This window comes from Pteropus alecto, unplaced genomic scaffold (genome assembly GCF_000325575.1).
Source record: "Pteropus alecto unplaced genomic scaffold, ASM32557v1 scaffold76, whole genome shotgun sequence".
Taxonomy (NCBI): domain Eukaryota; kingdom Metazoa; phylum Chordata; class Mammalia; order Chiroptera; family Pteropodidae; genus Pteropus; species Pteropus alecto.
In genome coordinates this window covers 22,275,313-22,282,100 of record NW_006443138.1, presented here as the reverse complement: position 1 = coordinate 22,282,100, position 6,788 = coordinate 22,275,313, and positions in this window count along the sequence as shown.

Sequence of the window (6,788 nt, the reverse complement as noted above, 5' to 3'; positions counted from 1 at the left end):
AGGTGGTCCATTCCTACTGCCTCAATATGAGCATGCACAGCCATTCAAACTCCAGACAAGCTACTGCTGCCACCTTCTCCTTCTCTCATGAAGTCTGCAAGCCAAATAGAGGCACTCAATTCCATGTCATATAGTTCACCAAAGATCAGAGCCAGCTCTATCCTCTTCTGATAAATATAAGAAAATAACCCAAAGAAAACCCTCATATTTTATCATTATTATATTTTGAATTATCTTCAGAATTAATGTTCAAATAGGTAAATAATAATGATAATAAGAATAATCCCACAGCAAAGATGAAGAGGGCTGTGAAGATTTAGCCATAAGCATTCAAATTTTTATGACAATTGAAATATAAATATTTTGTTTAGCAAAATAATGCCTCTCTAGGGGTGGCTCCATAGTGTAGTGGTTTGCACGTCTGCTTTACATGCAGAAGGTCCTGGGTTCACGCCCCAGGTGGAGCCACGGACCATACCCCGGGTGCATCAGGCCCCGGGTGCACGCTGCAAGTGTGTGGAAGGAGACGCCCTGCCTTTAGAGATCACGTTCTTAAGGGAAAACAGCAACCTCCATAGGTCAGAGGTGGAAGTGGAGCGAGTGGGGAAGGGAGGTAGGGGAATTAAAGAGAGGGAGAGAAAAAAAAGAATGCCTCTCAATGTTTCAAAAACCACCTGCAGAACCTTTCCTTGGGAACAGCATCCAGGGACTAAGTAATCCATGGCCACCGCAAGCACCATTTGCAAAGAAGGTAGTAACATTTACAGTCACTTTCAATTCAGCTTACATTTCATTCTGCACTTGAGCAGCATCATGCTGACACAACACATTCATAACGAGAAGGGAGTTTCCTGTTCTTTTTATGAAGCTTTGTAAACTTGTGTTCTGGGACTCCTTGTTTTGGAAAAAAAAAAAAACACTTCCTGATGATTTCTCTGTTAAAGAAAAATCTGATTTAAAAAATAATTAGGAAATAAACATCCTTTGCATAAAGCTATTGTTTTGTTTTGTTTTGTTTTTAATTCGACTTAAAATCTGGCCACACATTGTTTTTCTCTGTAAGTATGAGCAAGAAAAAGATATAATAAAACACTATTGCTTACTGGGTGCTTCTAATAGGTATTCAGTATCACAAAAACCACACAAAAACCACATGATTGTGACAATTACTATGGCAACTAACAAAATTATCAAATTGAAATACCCACTGTCAAGGCTGCCTACACAGCCTCTTAGATCTGGCATCTCCTTCCACTTCAATGTAGAGTACAAATTTAGAAGCCCTTGCCATCTTGTAACCAACAGTGAAGAAAACTGCCTACGTTAATCATGCTACTTTATTTTCAGTTGACTGTTTCATACGTCAGACAGCATCTCTTGTAGCACTCCATTCAAAAATGAAGACCAAAGAATTAGCTGCCCAGTCTAGAAAACTGCATATAGAGCCCAAAGCAAACATGGTACTAAATTAGCAGTACTATCCATATGTTTCCTCCTTTATACACCCAGAGCCATGAAAATAAGTTCATTAAAAATAACTTTTCTATCACATAGTGTATCTTTTTCTTCTCTTAAATCAGATCATTTTAATCTGTCTGATTTAATTTTCTAAAACCAGATTCCTCATATACAAGAGGGTCTTTCCTCAAACAAATGTCACACAGAAAAGCTGATATGTAATAAAATTGTAAATGGGTTGGTCAGAATGTTCTGTTTTATTTTCAGAGACAACAGAACTTCAGGAATCATTGGGTTCACCATGAGATGATGAGGAAAGGCTCAGTACAGAAATCGAGCCATTTGGAAAAAGCTGGGAAGATGGGAAATGTGAAAAGAATGATCCCCGGCTTGGAGGCACATCCTTCTAATCAGGGGGAAAGAAGTCATTGGACAAAATTCTGCTGTGTTCAGCAAAGGTCCCTATGTGATTTTCTCTTCCTGCTTCTGCCTCACGAAACAGGAACTTTCAAGGCAAGAAAACCAGAGGAAGTGATATGGATCTTCTTAACAGTATAGGCACACAAAAGTCAAACTGAGATCTCTTCTGCTAGGACATATGAAATTAGGACATATGAATCCATTATTAAGATAGAAATTTTCCTATCTGGTAGCAAAGACATCATCGTCATAACAGTTAACAACCCAACACTTACTGAGTGCTTATATGTACCAGGCATTGTTAAAAGTGTTTTACATGGATAAGTTCACTTAATTCTTACTTTCAGTGTACCACTATTGTCCTCATTTTACAGCTGAGAAAAATACAGCACAGAAGGCTAAGCACCTTGTAAGAGAGTGGAGACAGTATTTAAACCCAGACAGTCCATTTTCAGTTTTCAGAAACTGCAAAGATGATAGGTGTCTGGAAAAGTGTAGTTTTTTCCGTTAGAGCCTGTTGGCTTTCAAACTCTACACACACACACACACACACACACACACACACACACACACACATACAACAATTTACAATAGTGATGCTTGATGGGACCAGTGTTCAATGAGAGGTTATTTCTGTAGTTGGTGGGAGATGTCACCTTGTATGTTTCAGACTAGGGATTAGAAGAGCTAGGTTCCCACAACCAGCCTATGGCAGCATTATCTGAGTGACCAGAGAAGCGTTTTAAAAAGTGAGTAAGCCTAAAATTAATGAAATGGAAGCAAGTGGCAAAGGAAGGCAAAATACAATCAACTCTTGATTATTTGTGATTTATGGCTGGGAAATCACAAACAGCTACTTTAGCCCATATGTTCAACTTTCTGTCCATGAAAACATTGTAAATTCATTTCTATTACTGCTGCAACAAACCACCACAAATTTAGTGGCATAAAACAACACAAACTAAGTACTTACAGTTTAGTAGGTCAACAGTCAAGCCTAGATCCCACCAGACTAAAATTAAGGCGTTTACAGGCTGCATTACTTTCTGGAGATTTTAAAGGAGAATTCTTTTCCTTCTAATTTGGTTATTTACAATTTGTGATGATAGAACAAAAGCCCTTGTCTTCTTGCTTCTTGTAAACTAAAGCTCACTTTCAGCTTCTAGAGGCCCCCTCCCTCCATCTTAGAAGCCGGCAATGGCAGATTGAGTCTTTCAAATATCTGCTTTTTCTTCTTCTATTTTATTTCTCTGATCTATCTGGGAAAGTTTCTTCCCTTAGAAGGATGCATGTGATTAGATTGGGTTCATGCAATTGATACAGGATGGCCTCTTGATGTTAAGATCCATACTTTCTATCACACTTGCAAAGTTTATAAGATAAAATATTCATAGTTCTATACAGTTCCACATGCTCAGATCTCCAGGCTGGGAGATAAAGATATAGAAGACATTATTCTACTAGCACACTTATAAATAGGAAACACAATTGGAAGATTTTACTTGTTTGATGTACATTAAACTGCACATCTCTAAAATATATAATTTTATGAGTTTTGTCATATGTACAGTATACACCCATAAATCCATCACCACAATCAAGATAATAAATATATCTATTATCCTTAACAACTTCTTTGTGCCCCCCTTGTAATCCATCCCTCCTTCCTTCATGTTATCCCCAGGCAATCACTGATATGCTTTCTGTCATTACAGATGAGTGTACATTTCTAGAATTTTATTTAAATGTAATACACAGTATGTACTTTTTTTTGACCTGGTTTCTTTCACTCAGCATAATAATTTTCAGGTTCATCCATACTGTGGCATGAATCAATAATATAATACAACCTAGCCAATCCACTCCTAGATACTACTTTTATTGTTTCTGCCTGGGACAGTGTATTAATCAGGGAGAGAAAGTAGACTAAGAACAACCAAAGCTTTTCTGGCCTCTAATCCAGCTCAAGTACAAACCTCAGGATAATTTAGACACTTGAAATCTATGACACTCTGACAATGTCTTATTCTATCAGTTAGTTTTTGCTGTATAAGAAATTACCTTCAAAACTGAGTGGCTTAAAACAATAGTCACTTTTCTGTGGATCCGTGACTTAGGCTGGTCTTTGCTGGATAGTTCTGCTAGGATTAGGTTGACACATTCTGCATTACAGTCAGTGGGTAGATGGTTAGAGGCTGATTCAATGTCTTGTTCAATGTCTGGTGGCTGGTGCTTGCTGTCATTTGATGCTAGCTGCAGTGGAATGACAAACATAATTGGCCATGGGTCTCCAGAAAATTAGTCCAGGTTTATATTTACCTGGTAGCATACACAAGGTTCCTAAGAGCAGCAAGATAGGCAAGCCCCAATGTACAAGGGCTTTTCAGGCTTCTAGTTCCATCACATTAGCTAATGTCTCATTAGCCATAACAAGTCACATGACCAAGCCCAGAGTAAATGGCAAAGACATAGACTCCCTCCCTTGATGGGAGTAACTACAAAGAAATACTGCAAAGGGGCATACGTACAGGTAGGAGAGAAGATTTTGTAACCATTTCTGCAGTCTACTATAACTATCTCTCTTTATCCTTCATTACCTTCAGTTCCTTATTACTCATTCATCCCTGAAGCCATGTCTCAAATTTTGTTTCCTTACTCTTCACTCAGCAGAATCTATTCTCTCCTAAGTTACCAATGATCTTTATGTTTTTCACTAAACTCAGGGAACTCATTTCACTCATTATTTCAATGGGCATCTTGGCATCATTTGACACAATCTTCTCCCTTTGCTTCCATGATCCTACTCTTCCTTTTATTCCTCTTAGCCTATTCTTCACAGTCTCCTTTATAGAAAAAGGAGATTGGCATAAAAGGTGCATTTAAAATTGGTTCATTGAATTAAAGATTGAATACATAAGTCAATGAATAAAGATAGGATTTTGTTCCCCTACCCACCAATTAAATGTTGAAGTTTGCTAAGCTTCAGTTACTACCTATATGCTGATGACTTCCAATTTTATGTCTCTAGCCCAAAACTCTTTCCTATACTTCAGGCATGTATCCTCTGACTGGACTTTTCTCCCACTGACACTCCAAGCTCAACTTGTATGAAACTGAACTCACTAACCTCACTGCCAGACCTACTTTTCTTCTAAATTCTTCCACAATCTGCCCAATCACCCAACTCAAAAATCTGAGTGTCATCTTTGGCTCCAACCTATCAGAGTCACCAAGTCCCATTGCTTCTTCCTTTTGAAATCTGTCACTTGATCTCTAACTACATTGTTTCTACTACTTTTGCTTAGGTCCTCATTAGTCCTCATCTCAATGCCTACAGCCACCACCTAACTCAAAATTTCTCTGAAGACAGAAGTCATCTGAAGACAGGAAGCTTATGTTTTCATGCTTGTTAAAAACATAGATTACTGGGTCTTCCCCAAATATTCTTAGTCAGAATCTCTTAGGAAGGGGCCTGGTAATCTGTATGTTTAAAAAGCACCCAGTTGACTCTTGTTATTGGAAAATTTGGAAAAAACATTGTCTTAATTTGTCTCCTTGACTCCACAGTAACCTCCTACTCTACAATCCTCTCACCACAACATTGCCAGAGTAACCTGTTTAAAACATGAATCTAATCTTATCAATTTCTTGCTTAAAATATTTCCATGGTTCATAGTGTTTGAATAATATCCACTTCTTTAACAGAACCTTCGAATCTCTCAGCTTTATTTTTCAAACCTCCCCAGTTATGGACACTACACTCTCTACTAAACTCTTTCCTAAATGTAACATTCATGCTCTTTCAGGCCACTGCAACAGCAATACCTGCCACCTAGGATACTCACCCCCTCCCCCAATCCCTTTATTTATTTGTCCCACAGTTACACAACACTTAGGTGAGATGGGCACTGTTCTGTGTACTTTGGAAATATTAACTTACATATTCATTATTACAACCCTGAGATAAGTAAGTGATAGGTATTATTTTCCCATTTGCGTAGCAAAGCAACGGACATTTGCCTGGGGTCATATACAGTTTCTAGCAAAACCAAGGCTCGACCCCAGACAAACTGGCTGTAGAATCTATGCATTTAACAACCGTGCTCTAGTGCCTCTCCTTCATCTGCTTAAATCCAATCTTATTCAGAACTGAGCTCATGCATTAATACGTCCTGAAAGCCTTCTTATTTAGACATGAATTAGCATTCTGGGCTTATTTTTGTCACAAGACTTATAGCACTGTACAGTTAGTCTCTTTTCTTGTCTCACAAACCAGACTTTAAGTTTCTTAACAGAGGGAGACACATTTTTATATCCCCAAAACCTAGCACAATTCTTACCATGAAGTAAGTACTAACTACATGTTGAATAAAAAAAAAAAAAAGAATAAATGAAAGAGTGAATAAATATATTAACTTATAAGGAAGCATTAGGGAATATCAACAAAAGACAATCAGAACATTTTACCCCTGAATCGTCAAGTCATCTGTATATGATTTCATGGGTCTTTTAAATCTTTGGCATATGAGATGGCCTACCTTGTATCAAAAATAAACTTTGGAGTCTTCTTACAAATTCTACAAATTTTCGTGGGAATTCAAATTAAATGCATGAATGGGTATTTATTTGTTTAATCTACACAGTAGATTTATTTCTCTTTGTCAAGCATGAAAGCTAAAACTATTTCAAGACTTTTCATCTCAACTCAGCTTTCCCTTTAATATCTTCACTCCAAAATGTTAAACAAAACAGGTCTCTTTTTGTGGTTAGAAAGTTTGGCTTTACATAGACCTTTCAACACACAACTGTCAGCACCTGATTATGGGTCATTTTTTAGCCTCTGACTTTCACTTCCTTCCTTAAATAGGTCTTTCAGATGAATCATCTTCAGCCACTGTGATTAGGCAGGG